This window comes from Eretmochelys imbricata, chromosome 7 (assembly GCF_965152235.1).
Source record: "Eretmochelys imbricata isolate rEreImb1 chromosome 7, rEreImb1.hap1, whole genome shotgun sequence".
NCBI classification, from domain to species: Eukaryota; Metazoa; Chordata; order Testudines; family Cheloniidae; genus Eretmochelys; species Eretmochelys imbricata.
Genome location: NC_135578.1, coordinates 44185554 through 44209838, shown reverse-complemented (window position 1 = coordinate 44209838; position 24285 = coordinate 44185554). Strand labels below are relative to the sequence as shown.

Below are 24285 nucleotides of genomic sequence, written 5' to 3'. Positions count from 1 at the left end.
TAACATACAGCTCTCAGCTCTTCACCAATCACTACGTGCTTCAGATAGGTAGCAAGTGGGGCTTGCAGCTTGTCGGGCCTGCGCTGGTCATGGAGACAAGGCCGTGGCGGGAACTTTCCTTCAGCATCCGGGTTTGAGGTTGGTGTGGCGTCATTTCTTCCTCTGAGAACTGAACAGGGTTTGAGCCTGAGAGGGACTGTGGTTCTGGAGGGGGATGTAAAATAGAGGTCCTGGCTACTTCTTGTAATTAAAGATCTCAGGGCACTTGTCTTAGAAGAATAAACAGGTTAGCCCAGGTGCCTCAGTCAAGTCTTCACTGGGTAATTACAGCTCTTCTGTCCCCCTGCGTTTCCTAATGCACACACTCTTCCCGTCAGGGGTCAAACTGGAAAAAATAAGTAGTGATGCTTAGAGAAGCTCCGCCTGCAGCTTATCCCCAGATCCCTCCACATCAGTGCATGGCTAGACACCTCCCCATCTCACCTCCAGTTTACCCCACCACTGTGGTCATAGATTATAAGGGCAAAAGTGACTCCTGAGACCAGCTAGTCTGACTTCCTGTATGACCCCAGCTGTAGGACCTCCCTGAATTAATTCCTGTCTGAACTCGAGCCTTTCTTGGTTGGGGGAAGTGAGGGAGGAAGAGGCAGTGGTGGGGGAGGAGGAAGAAGGGAGTAGCAAGTCAATCTTTTCAATGTATATTAATGCTTGTATTTAGTGGCTTTTTACATTAAAAGCGTACTGTATCAGGAGTGTCACTGTGCAATGGCTACTGTGTTCGATCTCAGAGATAACTAACCACTCAAGTGCAGCCAAGTGAGTTCACTTAACTAACTGGATACTGTATGCTTATAGCTGGACGAAGAAGAGAGAATGACTCTGGGATGCCTTTTCAGCTGAGAAGTACAGTACAGGTATAATATAAGGAATTGCATTATTATTACTGTATTCCTCCTCTTAGAATCCCAAGGGATGGCCTAAGACTCATGTATGCACACTTATACAGAGCAAGTTAAAGTGCCCCTGTGACATATAATGCAACCACATGCACTATGTTTGGGACCCATCCATATTGTATTAGGTTATGAATGTTTTATGTATCAGTGTGGGCTACAGACTGCATGCAATTCCATGGAGGGAGGGTTACCAGTGCTCCCCCAGGAACTAAAAACTGTGTGTGTGTCTGTGATTACTACTGTCCCTGAAATTGTAAAGACTCCAGAGAAGTACCAACCCCATCGGGTGGTTTGCATAGACTAGTTAAGGCTGAGTTTTCTAGAAACTGGGAAACAAAGAAATGGCTTTTGGTGTATAAAGTCTGAGACTAGGGGGTCTCCGTCTTGTGTCACCAAACAGAGGATCATAGGTGCTAGGGGGGCCCAACCCTTGCTGAAAGGTTGGAAAGACTTGGGCTTAGTAGAGCCCATAAGACTGATTGGTGAGTCCGGTGGTATGCTTCGTAAGCATGTAGGAACTTCTATTGGTCTTTGTTTTCTCTGTATGCTTTTCTTGTCCTTAAATGCTCTGCTGAGAGAGAGCACTCAGCTGTGTGGTCACTGCTAAAAAAACACTGTTGACAGCCTTTGGAGAGAAGGTCACACACAGGGTCTGGTCTTTAGGCAGACTGGCTTGCTGGGGATATCACAGGGTAGTCAGGGAGCTGTGCAGCCTCCAAACCCCTAAGCAGGAGGGAGAGAGACAGACTTGGGGTCTCCATCCAAGAGAGGTGATGGCTGGGAGCCTAAAACCTCAAGGGAGTTCCCTGGAGGGATCGCAGAGGGGAAAATATAGGTGCAGTTACCCTGAAACTGACAGTTCCATGTATCACAAAGGACACTGGCTTTGTTACCGTTTGTCTTCTTACCGTAGTGCCTAGTACCCCATTGTGCTAGCTGCTGTACAAACAGAGAACAGAGAGACAGTCCCTGCCCCCAGTGATCTTATAATCTTAGTACAGTTCTGCAGCAAGGTGGTTTGTTACAGTGGAGAGCTGGTTCTCAGTTGTCTGAGCCAAAGCCATTTGGAAAACATAGAGTACTTCTCCCCTTTATGAGGTATTTTATGCTCCAGAGCTGACTTACTCCCACCTAAAGGCAGGTGGGTCAGACCTGACTGTTTATCTGGAAAAACAAACAAATAAAAAACAATGAGTCACTTAATATAAAACTGGAAAAGGCAGTCTTTGAAAGTAGGATTTTATCTTTAAAACAACAGAAAGTTTTGATGAAGGACAGAGGTGAAAAAAACTTTGTGGATGTATCTGCAATCTTCCATCCCCTTCCCCAACGTGTATGAAAGGGGCCATGTTGGAGAGAGAAAACAGAAAATCAAATAGACTTACACAGTTAGGTATTTTATTTGTTACAGGTGGGTCTTATGTTGGCCTCAAACCACATGTTCTGTGGGGTGGGGGTTATTTTGTTAGCTGAAGTGAGTCTTGCAGGGCAAATTCATCGCTGGTGTAGCTCCACTCAACTCAGTGGAGTTACACCAGGAATAAATTTCACCCTGTCAGAGTATAAGACATAAAATAACAGAGCAGGGCCTGCACAGCACAGGGCCTGTGTTATGTCTGGTTATCAGGCTGGGATTTCACATTTATTATAGTACGTCACTCGCAATGTTCAAGTGATCTCACCAAATCGTTATGATCCTTTATACGCACCAACAGGGAGGGAGGAAAATATATTTAGAGGTCTGATAGCTAGACACATTAGGTACACTGTTTGTTTCCACTGAATGGAATTCTGCCACAAGACCTTTAAACACTCTCGTAAAGGAAATGAGATACAAGAGAACTGCATTTTGGCTAGTAGTATCTCTAGTTTCCAACTTACTTTGAGCACCAATTTCATTTAACTCCATCATGACAAGCTATACCAGCTCACCATCCAGCCAAGCCAGAGCTGCCCTAGCAATAGGTCAGAGTAGAGGCCACCCAGCTGAAAATCAGCATTCTCATCAGGATGAAAAGTCAAAATATTTTATAAAACATAAAACTCTGAAAATCTTCACTTGAGAAGTGCTGAAAAGTTTTGTTTTGACACTTTGATTGGAATAATGTTTTGAAATTCCCAAATCAAAATGTTTCCTTTCAGTTTGGTTTGGCATTGAACTGCAGCTGCCAGAGCTGCCCTGGTGCTTCAAGGGAGCTGCAGCTCAGCTGTCTCGTGCCCCCCTTCTCTTCTCTGGGCTGGGTTCCTCCACCAAACGACATCTCCTGTGAGGCACGTGGTTATGGGGCTCCAATGATACACTTTGGTAGCTCAACATGAGGGCAGGGCCCGGTGTACCACAGCTAGCTGGGGAACCATATTTTTCCTTTGGGAAAAAAAACACTTTGAGGGGAAATTCCTGGCCATCTCTAGTCTCCACCTTTTCATTCTGCAAACCTCTTTGTACAAGAGAGAACTGTTAAGGGGGCCGGGATCTCTCCCAACACACACCTCCACTTCTATCTTCCCACTGTCAAAATCCTAAATTCTGTGGAATACCAGATAGTCTCTGAAACATGGACTAAGAACCACTAGACTAGAGTCCTTCAGCTACCAAAAAATGAATATATACAACTAAGCCAAGTATACAGTGCCAATACCATTGGGTGCCTCAACCTCCAAACGTCAACATATAAGCAAGACAGAGATAGCGTTGTCATACATGGAAGTATGAATCTCAGCGTAGGTGAACCTCAATAGAGAGCCAAAATAAGGTGTCATGTACCACAGCATAAATAACTTTAGATGACTCAAAATGCAACAACAGCAAAGCCTATAGTAATAAAGTTACTGAACCTCCATGTACAACTAGATTACACCTACACCAGCAACAGGTTACAGCTCCACCGGCTAACAAATATGTACTACCCGAAAATAGGGTTTTTTCCCCAGACAACAGACCAAGTAACGGGGAAGCTGCGTGAATGGCAAGCTGGTGGGTAGTCTGAGAAACCTGACACCAAATTAAAGTCCTGTCACTAAGCAAATTCCCAACTGGTCCACATCATGCAGTGAATGGAGGATAATCTACATTCTAGGAGGGGCTATACCACATACGCTCATGATAGGGGAGAAACCACCCTGCAAATCTCTTTCATGGCAAGTGAATAGTAATGAGAACATACGTTTCCACTGCTAAGAGAATTTCCTGTGCAATGAAGTGCAAATATATGTAAATATTCAGGAACAAAAGACACAGGTTAATCACTGGGCTATGCTATAGCTATGGTTTTGATAGCTAAGCCTGTACAATAGTTTCACCATTTCTGCACTCTGAGTAGCTGAATATTGATATGGAAAAGGCTTTGTCAAAATGAAACTTGTGACTTTGATTCACCTCTTAACTCCTTTAAAAGAAAACTGTCAAAATCACTGGAGCTATTGGATGGAAGTGGGCAGCATATGGGGCCAGCGCTATGAAGGTAATTAAAATCTTCCCTTCCTTGATTGTCCTGAGGTAAAGCAAAAATGATTGACAGCAGGGCATACCTTGCAGACATTAGCTGGAATGATCGCCAGCCTTTCTTTGTCAGATTTCAGGGAGAATCAAATATTTACCACTGAGCGTAAGAAGGAGACGGGTGGACGGGGGGAGAGGAAGAGTCTCCTTTTGATCTCACTTACATCTGGGAGAATTAGGAATAATGCCACTGAAGTCAATGGAGTGATTCCAGCATGGCACCAGTATAACTGAGAGACCTCTCCCCCCTCTGGTCATTGCTTGCTAGTGTGGGTTAGCCCTGTGCTATCTGCGGGTCTCATCTCGAAAGCTGTCAGCGCCCTGGGACCTGAGGGTACTTGGCACATCTCTGGATCAGGCCCTAAGCTGTAAGCTGAGCAATCTCCAACTTCAGAACATATTGTATTTTTAGCACAACGAATGGTGATGATACTGACAGCAGAACAATCCAGCTTCCTCCCAGTGCAACATGATTCACACTCTGTAAAAATAACTCTCAACGAAAGAGTTCAGAGTGGTAGCTGGGTTAGTCTGTATCAGTAAAAAGACTTACAGATTTATTTGGGCATAAGCTTTCATGGGCTAAAACCCATTCATCAGATGAAGGGAGTAAACTGTAGCCTCTTAAACTTTCTAGAATTGACCTCTTTTCCCTCTTTTTTTTTTTTTTTTTTAAAGAAGCAATTTCTTGTGGAGTAGTTATTTTTGGTCAGGTCCGCCAAAGAGCAATGACCAGAGCTCTTGGGCTGCTGTGACTTGTGCTGGGGGATCAGCCTGACACAGCTGGCTGAGGATTGGGGTAGCACAAATGTGTTTCAAACCCACTTTGTCACCTGAATGGTGCTGTTGGCTACTGAGTTCCAGCTGACAAGCTGGGCTCCCTTGGTCCCTTAAATAAGCAATCAGGCCTGTGAGGGCCAAGTACTCCAGTTACTTGTTGGGGAACTAATTGGCTGAAAAAGTTGACTCAGGATATTTCCAGAAAGCTCTCAGGCATCTTGATATCGCAGGAGAGGAAATGCTGATCCAGATACACATGATTGTTTCAGGGAGGTTTCAGAAACGCTCCCTTATTTTAATATTTGCCTGAACAGAGACGCATCTCTTTGAATTTTACATAACTTCTCTCAGTTTCACTGATCGCAAGGCTGGAACTCTAGCAGGATTTTGGAGCCGCAGGAAAACAACTCTCTTCATGATGGTTCTGAGTAGTTAGGGCTGTATAATAGCACTAGGAGGTGCTGCTAAAGCCCCTAGCAGGAGATGTCTGAGGACACAGCCACGCTTATCTCCTCAGTGCACTCAAGTAGCTCTCCTACTGTACTTATAATAAGCACAGATACTTCCTGGCCAATGACTCCATACAGACAACCCCCACCTATCCCCCTCAGACACAACCATAAATTAGCAGCCAGGGATGCATGACAGAGAAGAAGCCATGATACTGTAACATCTGCCACTATTACATCTTCAACAGATGCTGCTGCAATTCAACCCATATGGGAAATTAATTACCAAAGACAGTGATACTCCATTTCAAGGGAGAATCTGCATGTAAAACATTGGCTAGATTCTATGTTTGTTTTGATTGTTTTGAGGATATGAAATATTTCAATTCACTTATTTGGCTGGCCAGGTATTAAATTGTTTTAACAAATGGTACAAAAATCCAATGCAAAAGAGGGCTGTAAAGAGTAACCTCAGGGTGTTGGTACCTCTTTAATTATTAGTACAATGAACATGTTCCTTTTCACAGCCCTTAAGTGGGGATGTAATTCATATGCTAAAATGATCGACTTCCTTAGAATCCAGCAATAGGAATTAATAGCCCTGTATGGGGCCTCTACCCACATAGTGACCTGGTGTGAGAGTCACCCTTGGTAGCTCTTTGCAAACTCAAGAATGTCCAGTGCCAGAATTAACATGCAAGCGTACAGAGGTGGCAAATCCTTTCTGTTGTGAATATTCCTTATGTAGCAAATGCTCATCCCAGCTCCCCTTGATCAAATAACTGGGGAGTTTTGCGGGGCTTTTCTGGGAGATGGTCTTGGTGTTGACACCCCATGCTGCAATGACTGGGGCAGTTCCGCCATCACAGCAGAGCTGCTGTTTCCGGCATTAGCTGCTTTGGTCAGACTTGAGTCATGGGTTTTTTTTTCATGGCCATGAGGGCTAGGAACTTGCCTTCATTTTTAAATGAAAGCTGAGATTGAGGTTCTGATGTAGTCACATGAGGTAAAGAGCTGGGAGCGTAGGCCCAGGCCTGGGGTGCCTATGCTCTAATCCCGGGCTGCCTGAGGAAAGTGAAATCACAGCTTTATTTGCAAGGAAACAACCACTAGTTACAGCAGAGGTTACTTACTGATTCCAGGCTAGGTTTGCAATGCAGAGTTGCTTCGTAATTATATATTTCTGTAGTGTGTGTGCATTAAATGATTCAGCCATAGGTAGTGAAATAACGATTTAAGTCAAACAGCACTCAAAAGCTGCAGGGTGGCAAAAGCCTAGTGTGGACTTTTCCCTGTTCTAATACCCACCTCTGACCTTTTTCGGAGTGAGAAATGGCTTATTCAGAAGGAAACACCTGCAGCAGGAATCTAGCTTGTTACTATCGCTTGAGCTGCGCAGGACATTTATTTCCATTCCCTTTTGCAAACTTGATTCTCACATTTTAAATGGCACGGTTTTTATTCTGGGAAGTTGACTGATATATTAGCCACATCATCGAAGATCTTCAGGTTGCATTGGGGGTAAGAAAATAACCATAAGCAGGGAATTGGGGACTACATGGTTGCAAAGGTGAATAAATTTCCAGAGACCTGAAGTCAAAGCCTATCTAGAGTCACAACTCATAAGAGTCCCTAGTGAAACTTTTTTATCAAGTTAACCAAACTGCTGCACAATTTTAAACAATTTGGGGAGCTGAATAGCAAGGATGTCTCAAGTCAGAACTGAAGCACTGAGCGGAAGAGGACCCAGTATTTCCTAGTGCCAGTTAGGTTGCACTGCTGTAGTTACAGTGATGCACATGTTCCTAATCTAAACAAGTCTTTACTTAGGTTTCCGCCCTTGAGTAGAACAGGAGAGCAGTAACTTGGGTAACTTATTTCCCCAGGGAAGCACAACTCAGTGCAAGCCCCAGGCACTTTAGGTTCCAATCCAATGCCTTCCCCATAGAGCATTACAGTCTGGCCTACCAGAGAAACATACACCCTCCTGTCTGCTTAACATACAGGCTGTGAGAAAGCCCCCAGACCTGAATCCTGCAGTTGATAGTTGGTGGACACAGCTACAGATGCAGGCCCTAGCTGTGAGGTATGTAATCTTCACCCCATCACACTGGGTCAGGGTTCACCCCGCACAAGGCACAGGTGATAAATTAAGATAATTAACCTGATAGGCTTTCCCTGGGGAAGAGTCAGGACTTGAAGGACTGATGGAGCCCACCCAGCTGGGGAGAAACAGGAAAGACAGGTATAAAGCCAGTAAGCTGAAAGTGGCTGCAGGGGAAGTAGTTACTCTCTGGGAGGAGGGCGTTTGAGCTGGTACACCTAGAGGTGGGGAAAGAGCTCAGGGTCTGAGTGAAAGTAGACCACTGTTGCCAGGTATATGATCTCTGGATTGGATCCCACAGTAGTGTGGGGCCCTGGGTTGCTCAACCAGCCATTGAATGAGTGGTACTATCTGGGCAGCGATCCTGAAGACTGTCCAGGACCATTCGCCCCAGTCACTGAGGGAGTGACTTAGCCAGGACAGTGGACTCTGGATGGGAAGAACCAGCAATAGTGGCCTCATTCGAATTGGTGGTGTCGGCTGAGAGCTGAAGGCCCGGGAAGGTCAGGGCCCATGTCACAATGGTCTAAGGCCTCAGAGGTCACAAAAGGAACAAAGGGAATTTTCCTCAGATAAAGGTAGGTTCTGGCATAAAACAGGAGATGGTAACTCAGTCATCAGAGGGGAAGCTACTTACTCCTAAGACAATGCAGAGGGAGAACAAATGAACCATTAATCCGTGAACAAATGGCTATGAAATACAGTCCCTCCAACTGAAGAGTTCCTGGCCTCTATATGGTTCTATAAAATGGGTGCACTAAGGATATAAACTGGGAATCTGGGGACAACCTACAGCTGGAACACTGACTGTATCCTGGTTCTGATCACGGCCTAATGGAAAAATGTTAGTTAACTGGCAGGACAGAGAGAGAGTCAAAACCTACACAGTTCTCAGAGTAATGGGCAAAATAATTAGCACATTGTTACTCTTCAAGCTGCTAAATCAATGAAAGTGGCTTTTTATGTTGTCCGTTGCGTTGTGAATACAGTGAAGACCCAGGTCAATTACGTGCTCGCTAAAAGATCTCTCACTGGATAGCCTATGCTCTACCAGTGGCTGTGAGTCATTATGATCTTATTCGCTGTGGAAATGATGGCTGACTGCTGTTCAGCAAGTCTTTTGTGAGGTATAAACTCCAGTAGCACGTTAATCACTGTCCTTTCATTGTGGGATCGAGAGTCAGGAATCCAAGGGGCTATCACATGACATTTTCAAAGATACATTTCTGCTTTTTCACTCTGACAGCTCTTGTTTGTCATAGGTACAAGACAAAAGATAGTGTGTCTGTCTGTCTTCTTTGTGTCTCATCCTTCAGTGAACAACTACCTTCCCTGAGCAGAGATCTTTGTTTCATTTCAATTACCTTTCCTTTTTTCGCTGTCAGTGAAAGAAGGTTTGTCTATCCTCACCTTTCCCCACGTGTCCTATTTTGAAACCTGGCATTCAAACCCAGTCCAACACCACCCCAAACCCACTAATTAATAGTTGTCACATTAGGAATGGAAAGCTGTGCCAGTCTGAATGTGTGAGACTTAAAAAAACAAAATTATGTGAGATTTCAAGGGTCTTATTGAATCAGAGCAAACTTCTGTATTATAAGAATGAGATACTTTTTAAAAAGGCCTTTAAAATTAGAGGACCAGATTGTCACCTTTACTCACTTTGAGGAGCACCTTACCCAGTAAGTAGTGCCAATGATTTCAACATGGAGTAAAGTACTACTCAGTGTGAGGGAAGCCGGCAGAATCAGGCCCAGAAATTATGAAGGCAGGTGTGGAAATGGGTTTGGTGTGGGATTTGCAAACCCAAAATCCAGGAGTAGTTTTGATCCTATTTTACCGGACTCCACAAAATTCAGAGATGGGCGTAGATAAACACACCTGATTTTTGGCTCAGTTCTTCTTTAATATTAATCTGAAAGGCAAGAGTCCCCTCTCCAAGTGAGCTGGGTCTAGAAACTGTGGCTTGTAGTGTTGGTGATTATTTCAACTAAGAGTCAGGGCATATGTGTGGTGATTAATCTCTGACTCTAGTCAGTTAGAAAATCTTATTCATCAAAATAGTCAATAAAACAGCACTGAAGTAAATAGATTGTCTTGCCTTGGACAAATTTCCTGGAATTTCATTCTAAATACACACGCTTCCTGTCACCTTGGCTGTGGAAATACAGTAAGTTCACGTTAAAGTCAAATATTGAAGTTTCAGCTGCCAACCCTGTCTTGCTATCTCTCTGTGTATCAGCTTCCCCCATGGATGCTCTGAAAAGGCACAGCTAGGTCATACATTCTGACTGTCTTTGTGCTACTTGTTGTCACGTCTGTTCGGAGCATTAAGTTCAAAGGCCACTTCATACTGAACCCGGAAGATGAGTTTTTTCCATACATGTGCAGGAAATACAGCTTCAGGCTCCTGCTCATCTAAAACAGTCAGAGCCTTCCTGTAAATACAGGGACTTCTGCAACACAAAAGGAAAATTGCTAGGGCCCTCCATCTCCTAATGAGGAAATTAAAGAACGGACATTGGGCCTGACAGTGCCATAGACAGCTCCATTGACTTGAACAGGATTACTCAGCATCAAGGTTACAAAATTGGGCCCATTATTAGGGACTTGTCCCATTCGGATGTGATACTCAGTTTTCTAGTCCAAGCAACTCACCTAGGTTAAGTTGCACTTAATTCCACAGAGGCTGGTTTATGGGCAAAAGCACTCAAACTGTACTTGAGTGCATCCCTATTCAGAAAACCACGTGCCTAAGTGCTTTGCCAAATCAGAGCCCAGGTAGATTGTGTGCTATGTCAGTATTGGTGCTTTCTGTGAAATGAGCATCGATGAATTCAATCACCTGGAAAATTAGCACCAGTTTCCCACAGATACAGAAAATGTTCCCAATGCTCCTGTCACACTGGTGCAAATCAGGAGTGACTCTGATGAGTTGACTAGGGTTACACCAGGGTAAGTGAGAGGAGAGTGTGACCCAGTGTTCATCAGTCTTTGGTTCTTATAGAACTGTAGAAATGATGGTTTGGAAGGAACCTCAGGAGTTGATCTAGTCTCTCTCTTCCCTAGGCAGGATTAATTATACCTAGACCATCCCTGACAGATGTTTGGATACAGTTGTGTGCTCCCCACTGGTGCCCAGTTTAGGAGAGCCCAACACAGCCACAGAGTGGAGCATCAAAGGGGGGACCACGGATGTTAAGGGCCAGCTTCTTAAAAATTGCTCAGCACCTAGCTGTTCCCACTGCCACTTGCAACCAGATCTATAGATGGGCTCGTTGCCTAACATGCACCTGGTGCTCTGGAAGACCCAGCCACCTACTCTGAGACCTATATGGGAGCTGAGCTCTCTTGAAAACTTGGCTCCAATTGCGGGTGCTCAGCTGTCTTAAAAATCTGGCCCTCCAGAGTATTGTTCTTCCTCTGTAAAATTCTTTGTACTGATTACAGCGTCTGGGAGCTTAGGCCTAGATCCTCAAACGCACGTAGGAAATCAACTCCCTTAGACAATAAATACAGTATCCACCCAGCTGATCCTTCTCTAAGCTCTAACCTGGCTGGACAGGAGGTTCTGGTCACTTGGGTGGAGCATGAGGCCTTAGGGGACCAGTGGCAGACAGCAAGCATGGAAAAAGCTGTGTCCCATTGCCCATTCCCCGATCCATGCACTCCCCTTACTGTATCCATGAGCTTTATGTATAACGAAAGCACATGCCAGTATATGCTATTGTGTAGCTAAATACCTACTTTCTAATGGCTCAGGAATCTTGTCCTGCATTTTGTGCCTCACAGAGGCCCCAAGGTCTTTACACCTTTGTAACCGCACTCCAAGCTGCTTTAAAATAGCAAAGCTCGTGTGAGGCTGGACTATAGACTTTTGCAGTCTTTGCCTCTCTGAATGGAGCTGTGAATGGTTGGTTGATTGCTTCCTGGCTGGTACTGTAGGGGAAACACATAAAGCAACTTGTCTGGGTACTACTTAGTTCCTCCAGAGCATCACAAAATCTCTGTGACATGGTTAATATTGTACTTCTGCTGTACCCTCCCCAGTCAGCTTGTCACAGTTGTCATAGACACTGATCCCCCTCTCTCAGGCTGTGTTGGGAAAGGCAGTAAATGCCAGCTAATTTAATAATCAAATCCTACAGAGACATGAGACTGGAGAAGGCTTTTAGCTACAGATTCAGAGCCCTGTCTTCAGCTAGTGGAAATCAGTAATGTTGATTGATCTCAATAGAACTACACTGCTGTACACCGGCTAAGGATCTGGCCCTCCATTTTTAATAACAGCCCAGGGCCTTTTACTTCCTTCATTCCATCCCTGGTGAAGATGAGCGACGTTTGCACTGAGTTGAAGGCTCGTGGGCCTGAGGGTCTTCCGATGCTGGTGTAAATCAGGAGTAAGATGACTGATGTGAATGGAATTGCACTGACATGAAACTGGTGGGAGAGGGTTATCAGGCTGTGTCCTTAGTTGTGCTGGGGACTGTGTGTTTGCACCTCCTAATGAATTTGGACTATAGAGTGACAGTCTGTTTTTTGTTCATTTTTAGAGCGGCCTACAGCTGATCTAAACTGGGGCAGCGCATGGCTGGAAGTTCTCTTTCCATGGATAACTCATTAAAGTGCTTTTTATGGAGATCCTCCCTCAGGTTAGAAATCCTTCTGGGATTTTTTTTTTCCGAACACAGTTAATGTACAGCTCCCTCAAACAAACATTAACCTGCCATTCTAAAAGTGGAAACCAGAGAGGCCTGCCAAGAAGAGCTGGTCAGTGCAAGTCCCATGAATCATGCAACCAGCTCATTGGCTCAAGATGACAGCTCCCTTACTGACACAGGGAAGGGGGAGGGAATGTGATTCATTTCTCAAGCTGCTACCTTTAGGTTATGGAAACTGTTGTCAGGGAGTGCAGAACTGGGCCAGAAGTAAATGAACTGGAACAAGGAAGGCAGTGGTGATTTTACAGCTTGGAGGAGGAGCGGGGTGCGAGGTAGTGAGTGTGCAGTGCCCGTTCCTATTTAATTTATCGCTTTGAATAGCTACATGTATCCGATCTCCTTGTCTCAGAAAAGCTGGGGAGAAAATGAGTTAATTAGGATTAGGGGGGCATTGTTTCAGAATTCAATTTCAGCTGAAATTCAATTGCCTCCCGCCGCTGGTGCCAACTCAGATTTCAAGATGTGGCACTTGTGCTTTTGGAGACAGCAGCAGGCTTACAACTGTGTGCATCTCAGCTGTTCGCTTAGAGAGTTTCATCTAATTAGCATTGAAAGCCCTGGCACTCTGGGGTAATAAAGCAAGAAATTCATACTAATGAGTAATGTGAGGCGGTGTTCAGGCAGGAAATTTCTCAACTGGAACCACACACATGAAATATCCTGGGGAATAGTAAGAAAAACAAAGGAAGAAATTGAAAGGAATTGGCTGGCTTGGGTGAGGAAGCTGGGGGAGACATGAATCCTACATAATGGGAAAGAGGAACATAATTTTCATTATTCAGACACACCCACTGGATCAGAACACCCATCAACTTTAGAGGTGTCTGCTAGCCAAATGGAGGTCTGACCTTCTCAAGAAGCCCATGTCTTTCTCATGAGATGAACCCAAATCCTGTATCTGAGCACCCCAAAACTTTTGTATGGTCAGAGTAGGAGCAGCCATACCAGATCAGGTCAGGGGTCCAGCCAGTCCAACATCCTGTCTCTGACAATAGCCAGGATTAGGTGCTTCAGAGGAAGATTGAAAAAACCACCTATCCAGGGGGCAATTTGTTCATGCTGTCTCTCTGTTAGCAGTTGATTTATTGCCTCAAAGCATGAGGGTTCACCTTTTTTAATACATCTCTCCTATCTAACGTAACTGTGGATGTTTTTGCTGAAGAGTTAGTCCTGTCTGAGTCCTAACAAGCATGGAGAATATATTGTGGCAAGGAGTTACGCAGGTTAATTATGTTGTATAAAAAGTATTTCAGCTTTAAAATTGCCTGTCAGTTTCATTAATGTCCCCCTGCCTGCGCATGTGTGTATGATGATATAAGTTTACAACTAATGAACAGTGTAGAGAAACAAATAGCAGAAGCAGAAGGGATCGGAATTATTTGTTGTAAACCATTTATTGGGTCTGTCCAGTTCTTTCCTGAGTTGTCTATGAATAAATAATAGCTTCAGCTGATGCATTCAGAGGTTTTAGGGCCAGAAGGGACTATTAGATAATCTAGTCTGACCTCCTGCATAACACAGGATGGAAGAGACTAGTGTCTTTCAGAAGACTCTATGCGGTTTAGGAGCCCAAATCTTTCCATTTCAGTGACAGTTAGGCACCTAACCTCCTTGGGCACCAGCCTTGGTGTGTTTCAGGTAGATGGTTGGCCAAGCTGGACGTATCCACTAAGACTGCGTGGTCTTTCCTTTCATAGACAGGCAGTGTGTCCTAGTGGATAGAGCATGGGACTGACTTGGGAGACCTGTGTTCTATTCCTGTGACTGACCTGCTGGGTGACTTTGGGTCAGTTAATTCCCTGCTCCATTCCTCAATTTCCCCATCTGTAAAAGGCCACACCTTGGTAAGTGCTTTGAGCTCCACTGATGAAAAGTGCTATTGAAGAGCTGTGGGGTGAGGGGTGTTACTGAATCTTAGTGTATGTACTGAAGTTGCCAGTAACACAACAGTACTCATCTGCGTGTCCCCCTTCCCAGGTTTTTTCAAGCAACACCCCTCTTCTGGGAAAAGAGAGCCCCCCTTTTCAGGTATACATTAACACAATATAAGGGAAACAGCACAGACTTAATCCCATTTGGGTCATGGCCTTTGGTCTGGTGGAAGATTTCTGACACTTCATTTGAGAGGCCTCAATTCTGAGCTCAGTTCGGTGAATCTATATGTATCGTCGTTCAGACTGAAGGCCTATTTGAATTGCCTAATATTGTTGATCCCTTAGTTGGACTCAGAGCAGAAGCCAGCAGCAGCATTTCCTCAACCTTCACTGCTGTCGCCATGCTGTGGGCAGCACCACGAAGCAGTGACTTCGATAAGGGAGAATAATGACTAATTGCAGATAAATATTAAATCACTGGGCCAGAAAAAGGGAAAAGCTGATCAGTCAGAGAGACGTAAACAGTGTGTCCTAAAACCTATTAAATTTGGGGCTTATGATTTAGTTAAAATTAAACCTGACCTACTAATAGCCTCTACGTTTCCCAAAGTATTAGGAGAGAAATTGCCAGCAGAACAGAGTAATAGTTTATCCAGTTTGGTGTCCTAGCTCCACCAGCAGCTTTTGATAGATGATTGAGATGAGGAGGCAAAACCTGCATAATAGGCCAGATTCACGGACGTTAGTGGAGTTACATCAGCAGAGATGCTGGCCCAACTATCTAACTGCTCCGTACTGTTCCTCGGAAGAATTATTCCTTCTGGACCTCAGCCATAGATCAATGTATGCCATGAAGCAGGGGCGGGCAAACTTTTTGGCCTGAGGGCCACATCAGGTTTTCAAAATGGTATGAAGGGCCAGTTAGGGGAGATTGTGCCTTCCCAGACAGCTAGACATGGCCCAGCCCCCCACAACCTATCCAAAGCCCCCTGGTTCTCGCCCCCGATGGGCCTCTGGGACTCCTGCCCCACCCAACCCCCCCATTCCCTGATGGCACCCCCAGGACCCCTACCCCATCCACCCTTCCCTGTCCCCTGACTGCCCCCCACTGCCACACCCAACCCCTCCTCTCATTTCTGACTGCACCCCCCCATGCCTGCCCCATCCAACCACCCCTTCTCCCAGATCGCCCCTGGAATCCCTGCCCCTGACTGCCACCCACCACCCCCTCCAACTCCCCTTTCCTTCCTGACTCCCCCCTCCCCCCCGGGAACCCGCTGACCCCATTCAACCCCCCCTGTTCCCTGCCCTCTGACCGCCCCAACCCCTATCCATACCCCTGCCCCCTGACCACCCTCCCGAACTCCCCTGCCCTCTATCCAACACTCCCTGCTTCCTTATCACGCTGCCTGGAACACCGGTGGCTGTCAGTGTTACAGCCACGCTGCCCAGAGCACGAGGACAGGCAGGCGTGCCTCCCAGCTGGAGCCAGCCACACCACCGCACAGCACAGAACACCGGGTCGGGCCGCGACTCTGCAGCCCCACCGCCCAGAGGAACGGCGCAGTGAGCTGAGGCTGCAGTGGAGCGGGGACAGCAGGGGAGGGGCTGGGGGCTAGCCTCCCGGGCCAGGAGCTCAGGGGCCGGGCAGGAGCGTCCCGCAGGCTGGATGTGGCCCGTGGGCCGTAGTTTGCCCACCTCTGCCCTGAAGGATAAGCAACAAATAGCTCTTATCGTTTTACCCTTACCTAGTTGTATTGTAGGCTCAGCTGGTATAAATCAACCTAGCTCCAGTGACTCGTGACGCCAATGTACCTCAGCTGAAGATCTGTCCCTGTCTTCCTACCCATATGAAGTATTCATGACTTTTGTGGCTTTGTGCGGTATATTTGTTCTAAAGGGAAATGCACATGCAGTTGCTTTATTATATTGCAGCCACCTTCTAAAGTAACCAGTTCAAAGGTTGGCCCCTCCTTGGCACATTTACTTTACGCCCATTTCTCTCAAATGAATAATCCTCAGATGCATCTCACATGGTGCCTGTTATGCTGCAAAGATTCAAGCTTTGATGCATCTGGAGCCTCGTGGGTGAGCCTTGTAGCTTTAAACAATAGGGGAGGCTTAGAAAATCTAGGGAACTTCTGTTTTAGCAGCTTTGATTCTGTACTGACCTCTCTTTCTCGCCATCAGGTTGCTGCAGAGTTTCCAGTTTCAGAGGGATGCTTGATAACATATTTTGGGATAATCTTCTTTGGCTTTTCTACAAGTTCCTTAACAGCTTAGGGCCAGATTCTGATGCCTTTTCCATAGGAACATTACCATCATACTGGTACATCTGAGTGGTCATTCTAGTCCAGTGTCTCCCAATACTTTCCAGAACCAGATGCTTCAGAGGAAAATGCAAGAAACCCCTCAGTAGAAAGTTATCGGATAATCTGCCACCTATGCAGGTCTCATCCTAATGCTTAGTAATTGGAGATAAAATCTCATGCATATATCCTTGCCATTTATTTCAGTGGGACTAGCCATGGAGTAAGGTGCTATTCACCATGTGTAAAGGTATCAGAATCTGGCTCCCTGGCAGTAAGTCACATGAATGGTGTTCAAGGCCCATTGAAGTCCAGAGGAACATTCCTACAGACTTCACTGGGCTCTGGATGAGACCCCCCAGCCAATGCAGTGGAGGTTCCTGTCAGCGATGACTTCTCAGAGATCAAGGAAGGTGGGGAACCTCGCAGGGGGCAGGAACCCCAATAACTGTAGGGTGTCACAATGCTTTTACAGAAGAACCTGGCATGGGAGGTTTACAGCACGCATCTCTGGGGCAGATTTTCAGAAGTGCCAGTGGGATTTAGGAGCATGCATTGAAAAGCCAACGAGCCTTGTGCTTCAAATCCAAGAGGCCCTCTTGAAAACCACCCCTCTTAATAATTATTAATAATAAAAAAAACTTATACTAGAATTCACTTCCCTCTCATCGGTCTGCTCCATAGTTAGGAGAGCATCTTTAAAAGCAAAGACCAGGGAGCCAGTAAGCTGGAGTTACTGGAGGCAGGACGATAGAGAGGGTTGTGGCTGTATGAGAAAGGAACCTCAAGTCAGGAGATGCCAGGAGGTGTCAAAGGGAAAAGTTTGCGGGGAGAAAAAAATGGTGATGTGTATCCCTTGCTCCACTAATTTGAAGGGAAGGTGTGAGGGGAAGAAACAGTCCCCTGTTACAACCAAGAAAAGGGTCCCACTAACTGTCAGAACTCTGAACTCCAGAACAATTCCTCCTTAAAGAGAAAAGAGTGACTGTTCTCTGTGGCTCATGCTGTCTTTGCCCATGGCTGTTTCACTCTGAGGCAGTAAGTAACTTGTCTCAAAGGTCTTGTTTGCACTCGATGCAGCTCTTGAAATCCTGAGTCACTCTTTACCCAAACTCACCCTTAGGTACATCTGTTTGCTCTGTGGTTATATAATGGCTGGGAAAGTCCTTGAGTGCAAAGAAAGAAGAACCTTCAACTGCATCTTAAAACTCAGCCCTGCTCACATAATGAGAAGTTAAAATATCATTTTTAGCAAGTGGGTCCCTTGATGAATCATCCCTGATTTCAGCACAACAGGTTTGCAAGGCCTGGAGTTGAATTTGGTTGTGCCTTTTGGATGGGAGATCTTTATGGATTTTAAATTCAAGACAAGCCCTACCAACCCCTCTGTTCCAGATTGCTCCCACTCTAAATCACCTTCCAAGAATCGACCAAATAGGTTTCCCCTCACCACCATTAAGCGCTGATAACTTTGAGTCACACTGATAACTTGGAGTCGGCACTCATGACTCCAGCTGATTCAATGTGGGACCAATGAGAGACTCAGAAGGGCAACAAGCAATTACACTTATCAATAGGCGCTGTGGGTGCTCAGCACCTTAGAATACGGAACTGAGTAGTTTCAAACTCGGCTTTTGCTGTCAATGCTATGGAGATTTAAAAAAAACATCAAGTTGAGAAGAAAATTGGTTGAGTATTCACACAGCTGTGAAAGTTTAACGTTGGAAAGCCCCTACAAAAGCAGCTGGAAAATCTGCTTTGAGCACTGAAGAGACAAATAAGACAGTATATAATCAAACCTCCCTGACTATGAGCCCCCGTCACTTCAAATGGGCCTTGTTTTTTCTTTTCAAAAGCTTTTGATTAATAACACTACCACTGCCTTTCTTATAGAACACTTCTCACCCCTAGATCTCAAAGCCCTTCACAATCTTTTAATCTAGTTCTCTTCACAACAGCCCTGGGAAGAAGGGAATCATCGTTATCATCCCCACTTTGCAGATGGGAAATGAGGCACAGAGAGGCTAAATGACTTGCCCAAAGTCCCACAGGAAGTCTATGCAGAGCAGGGAGTTGAACATGGGTTTCCCGTGGTCCTCCATGAGTGCCTAACTGCTAGAACCACCCCTCTCAAAGGGGTCTGCAAATCAAATTACATTTGAAGTTGCAGCCACTGTTACATTATCCAAATGTTCGCAAATCAACTGTGGACTGAGCCCATGCATGGAGAGAGAGAAGAGTTTAGCGGAGTCAGTAATCAGCAACTGAAAAATGGGTGGGTTGAAGGGAAAGCTTAGGTATAGCTGGCACGGCTTATAAAGTTAAATAGAAACACAAATGATTATCAAGTTCCCCTTTTGAAATCATACAAGACCCTTTATACAAAAATACAAAAATCCTGCCACCTCAATCTTTGTTCTCAGATCCAACAGAGCAGCAAAAACCCTCTTCTGGCCTAGTGCATTTGCTAATGATCCTTTCCCAGCTGGGTGCATTACAGTGGAATATGCAGGCGTTTTTGTAGTAAGAGCACTTTCCATAATGTACAGAGATTGGGGTGAGCCCGCCTTTGCACTTGTCTTTGCCAGACAGGACTCCCAGTCGCTCTCTGCCAACTGCACTCACTTAATTCCTTCCCTTTGTTCCTGTGTTTCCAGTCTCCTTTTTGCACCTCAGGGCCACATCTTTCAACCTGAGTCATCCTGGGAGCAGGGGAAAAAAGAGAGGAAGAAGATTTAAAGACAACAACATGTTGGCCAATGACTCCAAGAAGATGGAACAGTAGAAAATCAGACTGGAGCCACATGTACTTCCTAGCTGGGCAGTTTACTTTCATCTGGCCATTAGATTTCAATCAACAGTCCTCAACTTCCCATGTACTGAAACCGGGTTATTATGGGTTCACATTCCCTTATTTTCATCCTAAATCTAGAGAATTAAGGGAGTTCCCCTAACCCTGCTGTTTAGGAACTCTCCCCTCTCAGGTAAGATGTAGTGAGAAGCTGATGCTTATCTGAAACCTCCAATCTTAAAATCTCTTAGCCTCATCTCCACAAAGGTACTTAGGTGCTTAATTTCTATTGATTTTTTTATGTGATTTTTTTTTTTAAATCCTGTCCATTTCAGTTACATGACATCAGGCAGATGATGATAAACCCATCTGACTTTGCTGGCAAGGATATTAACAAAGCCCCCAAACGCCAAAATATCCTACAGGAAATAATTAGGAATGTCTCTTGACTCCAGCTTCAGGGATAGTGAGTGGAAGCCTTGCTATGGGGACTGGGGTGACTGCTGGAAATGAATGCACTGTTCTCGTTACCTAAACACGATAGTCTTAAGAGACAGGAAAAGCCTTGAGACAAGGCAAATCAGCTTATTAGCGGAGAGTGCCTCGAGCTCCTGGAACAAAGCATTGTAAAGAAATAGGGGAGTAAATAATTCTCTTTATGAATTGTTTGTTTATAAGTTTATTTGTTTGAAATGATGAGGAGCAAACAAGTCTCTCACTATGCTGTCTGGACCTAATTTTTCTATTGCCCAGTGCAAAGTGAGGAGGAAAAGCTACCATTTTGCCTGGGAAGTGTATTGCACCCGGTCTCATCCTGGTGTCAATGACCACAGTGTAGGGCAGTGGTGAATCAGACCTATTATATGTGTCTGGCATTCTAATGAGCCTTGAAGAAGTTGGCTGCACAATGAGCAAAATGAAAGCTCAGTAAATTAGGTGGCTTAAACCTCCATTCATGTTACGCACCATTGGCCCTGCTGCCTGGTGTCGTCTGGACTGTCTGTTTGTAGAGCCATCAAGGCAGGCAGAGATGTCATTGAAACTGACAGTAGGACTATGCACCAGGGAATCAGAATGACTGGTGGCATCTGCTGTGTCGTGTCTGAGCCCCTCTTCTCCAGGAAGGGTTTCTGTCCCAGCTGATGATAGGAATCTTCCAACAGGAGAGAGTTGATGTGTCATCTTATGGCAGTGGCATAGCTGCATGTGGCATATGACAGGGCTCCCAGCTTTGACATCTCTGTTAGGGCTAAAAAGTATCTCTTGCGCCTATGTTAGCCCTAAAAGAAGAGCGAGGCAAGGGTGTTGGTTTGTGGGGGTTTTTTTTTCTGTTTAAATGTAATGTTTTTTATGTTTGTCTTGTTTGTCTCAAATTGTCAGATTTTTCTCTTTAAAAATCAAAACCAAACAAAACAGAAAAATTGAAAATTTTGAGGCCTTTGGCCTTTGAAACCCCAGATTTTTTTTTAAAGAAATTGATGAAAAACAAAAAAGATTTTTGTTTTTCATCAAAATTTTTCAAAGATGAAAAAAATAACTTCCTGATCTGCACTAATAAGTTATGAACCAAGGCAAATGGGATGAGAGATACAATAATCTAAAGGGCAGCAAGCCATTGCAAGTACCAAATTTATCCCCTTCTCCAGTCCAGTACATTTTCCACCTTTGCCTCCCCTTTCCTATTGTCTGTCTGTTTGCCTCTTAGATTGTAAGCTGTTTGGGGATGGGCCTATTTGGGGCTGCCATGTTTGGAAAACACCTGATATGTTGAGGGCACTACTAGGAAAAAATGATAATGAGAGGGTGAAAAGTATCCATAAAAAAGAGATGCTGCATGAAGTGTCCATTTGTTCCTAGCAGGATGGTTGCACCTTCTGTCTGACACAGAGAGAGAGATTCATACGAAGGAACTCCCACCTCTCCCGGTAAGATTGCACACATAGCTGGGATACTAGGGGAACTCTGGAAGGTATGATCTATCCATCTGCATTGCATTAGGAAGCAAAGGGTCTCAGTGACCCTGCCCCCGCAGCAGCTAAATGAGTGCCTGAAATTATTTAGATTGTAAATGCTTTGGGGCAAGGACCTCTCTTTATTATGTTTTTGTACAGCATCTGGCACAATGGGGCTGTGGTTGGGGCTCCTAGACACTACTGCAATACAAATAATAAACACTATACATCCAGTGCCTTCAATTTAATTTGTTCACTGGTACATTGGGTCCCTCATCAAATTTGATCAGAACTCCACAAACTGAATAACTGTTAGTAAAACAAAAGCAACTTTTGCCATTTATTTGTTACTTTTGCTCGCATTGGGCCGATTATCGTTGGATCATTGATTCAACCATTGGCTCAAGACAGTTGTCATATAATTATAATAAGGATGAGACCTTTTGAATGAAGAAGAAACCGCTCCCTTCCCCCAGCTCCTCGTTGGCTTTTCTGGAGCTAGTGGGAAAGGAGTTTGGGAACTTTAGTTCTGTCCCCATGTGACCAGAGTTCACATCTCAATAAGTAACCACCACAATTGCCACCATTGTTGGCAGTCTCAGCAGAGAGGCCAAAGACTCAATGGGCCATGGAGATGGAACTCCAGCCTTGCCCTTAGAAGAGGTCAGCGTCAGGGAACACGGACAGAAAGCACTGTAAGGGGAAGCTATTATATGTGGATAAACAGAGGATATCAGTCTTCTATAGATTAGAGGGGCACAATTTATCTCAAAGATGACCGTGAGAGCATCAATGAACATTTATACTTGCAAAATGGGGAATCTCACAGGCAACAGGCACTTAATGTGCAAGTACCCGTTTGCACATGCAATTTCTCTTATGCGCACATATATGCATAACTCATCAATTACACCCTGGGCGCATACCATGTTTGATATTCTCCTTGGTGGTCATCTGGGTTGCAAGATCAGTCACTTCATTCTGTCAAAGTACTTCCAAATGGACTGGACTGAAATGAGCAGAAAGCTAAACAAAATATGCTAACAGTAAGTCAGTATTCTCCCCACTCTTCAGATTCCAGAATGTCCGATCAGTTGTGCCAAATTCTTCTCTTCTTTCATCATCTCTCCAGCGAGAAGGAAGAGTGCTCTTCGAGGGAAATGGACAGACGTTACCATCCCCAGCTGCTGCCTAAGCCTACATGATTGTCAGCTAAACGTTAAGATATGCAAAAACTGCTTCCAGCCAAGACAATCAAAGCATGAATCCTATCTGTTTGGTCAGCTGGAGGCTTCCTCATAGGTCTCCTGGCTGCACTGCCACGTCAGAGGAAATGGGCTAACTTGGGATGAGCGCTTGCTGCACAATTCAGAGCTGGGTCTGAATTCTGAATACTTCCGTTTCTGGTGTGTTTGGAGTTGGTGTTTGTTTAGCCATTTACCCTATTATGAAAACTGGGACAAGCCTTTGAATAAGGAATTTTGCCCTCCGCCCTGGGTATTTTGATCTGGGGGGTTGGTTCAGTAATGTGAGATTTTGCTGGATGTAACAGTCGTGCAAAACGTGCAAGGGCCAGGCATGGCTCAGGGTCTGCATCGACTGCCGTGAGAGGTGTGACTGCAGCACATGGTTGTACCTAGCTCCAATAACCGGAGCAGTGAAGCCATATCCAGGGCCCTGAGCAGGTGTGCAAAGCCCATGCTAAGGCCACACTGCTAGCACTGTAGAAGTATCCTTAGTCCTTACTCTCACAAATCTCCCACTGAAATCAGGGGAACTGAGTCTGCTCTTCCACTGGTTTTATGTACCATGACTCTCCCTGAGTTACACCTCATTTACAGTGATGGAAGAGGGGATCAGGATCTGGCCCATTATTCATTTCTTTGTGACAGACGTGCTCTGATCTCTTGTGCTCAGTCACCTTCCCAAATCCCAAGAATCCCTGGCGAGACATTCCATGCAAACTTGACCTGCTTCTGTGCAGTCTAATGATTCCTGGTCTCTTGTTCATGTTTGAAAAGTCTCTGAATTACTGGCAATTTCGTGTGAATACCTTTCCTGAAAGAGGAAACTCTCTAAAGGTTTTCAGTTATCGCCTGTTTCTAAATGACCCCGCTATCTGCATGCTGAGTCAGCCGTTTGTCATGTACTAGGTTTAAGTAGCTGCACTATAATCCTGCCTCAGGGTTATTCCATGTACATCCCCTGTTTAGTGCTTTTGAATTTCCCTAAAATATATTCACATAAATTTAAGCAGCAAAGAGAAAATCCCCCCACAATGCATGTTTGTGATTATGCTCCATGACTTGGCCTCAAATGTCATTGCACCACTGTGGAAATGACCTTGATCATGAAATACCACAGGCCTGTTATTCTTTGTTTTTGTAAAACTTTTTCCATATGTAGGCATAGGATGTCTTCTACATAATACTCGCTCTGCATTGGAATATCTTTTGTATCCTAGGTCAGGTGTGTGCTGGAAGCCACTGTCCAGAGTATACTGTGGAGTGAGTGACTTAGTCCAGCTCCCAGTCAAGTCAATGAGAGCCTTTCCATTGACTATATTGGGAACTGAATCCTTAGGCCCTCGCTCTGTTTTTAATTACAGTAACTCCTCACTTAACGTGGTTGTTATGTTCCTGAAAAATGCTACTTTAAGCAAAATGATGTTAAGTGAATCCAATTTCCCCATAAGAATGTAAATGTGGGGGTTAGGTTCCAGGGAAATTTTTTTTGCCAGAGAAAAGACATTATATACATATACAATATAAGTTTTAAATAATTTTAAACAAAGTGTGATACTGTGATGATTGTGAAGCTTGGCTGAGGCAGGGGCATAGCGGGGTCGGG

The 24285-nt window shown here is 44.9% G+C and overlaps 1 long non-coding RNA gene across 1 annotated transcript; it reads left to right on the top strand.

Moving 5' to 3' along the window:
- On the top strand, positions 1–22684 carry LOC144267736 (uncharacterized). The gene is made up of 3 exons (XR_013346655.1): positions 1–138; positions 856–914; positions 22568–22684. It is a non-coding gene; the product is annotated as an uncharacterized LOC144267736 (long non-coding RNA).
- Positions 22685–24285: the final 1601 nt, after the last annotated feature.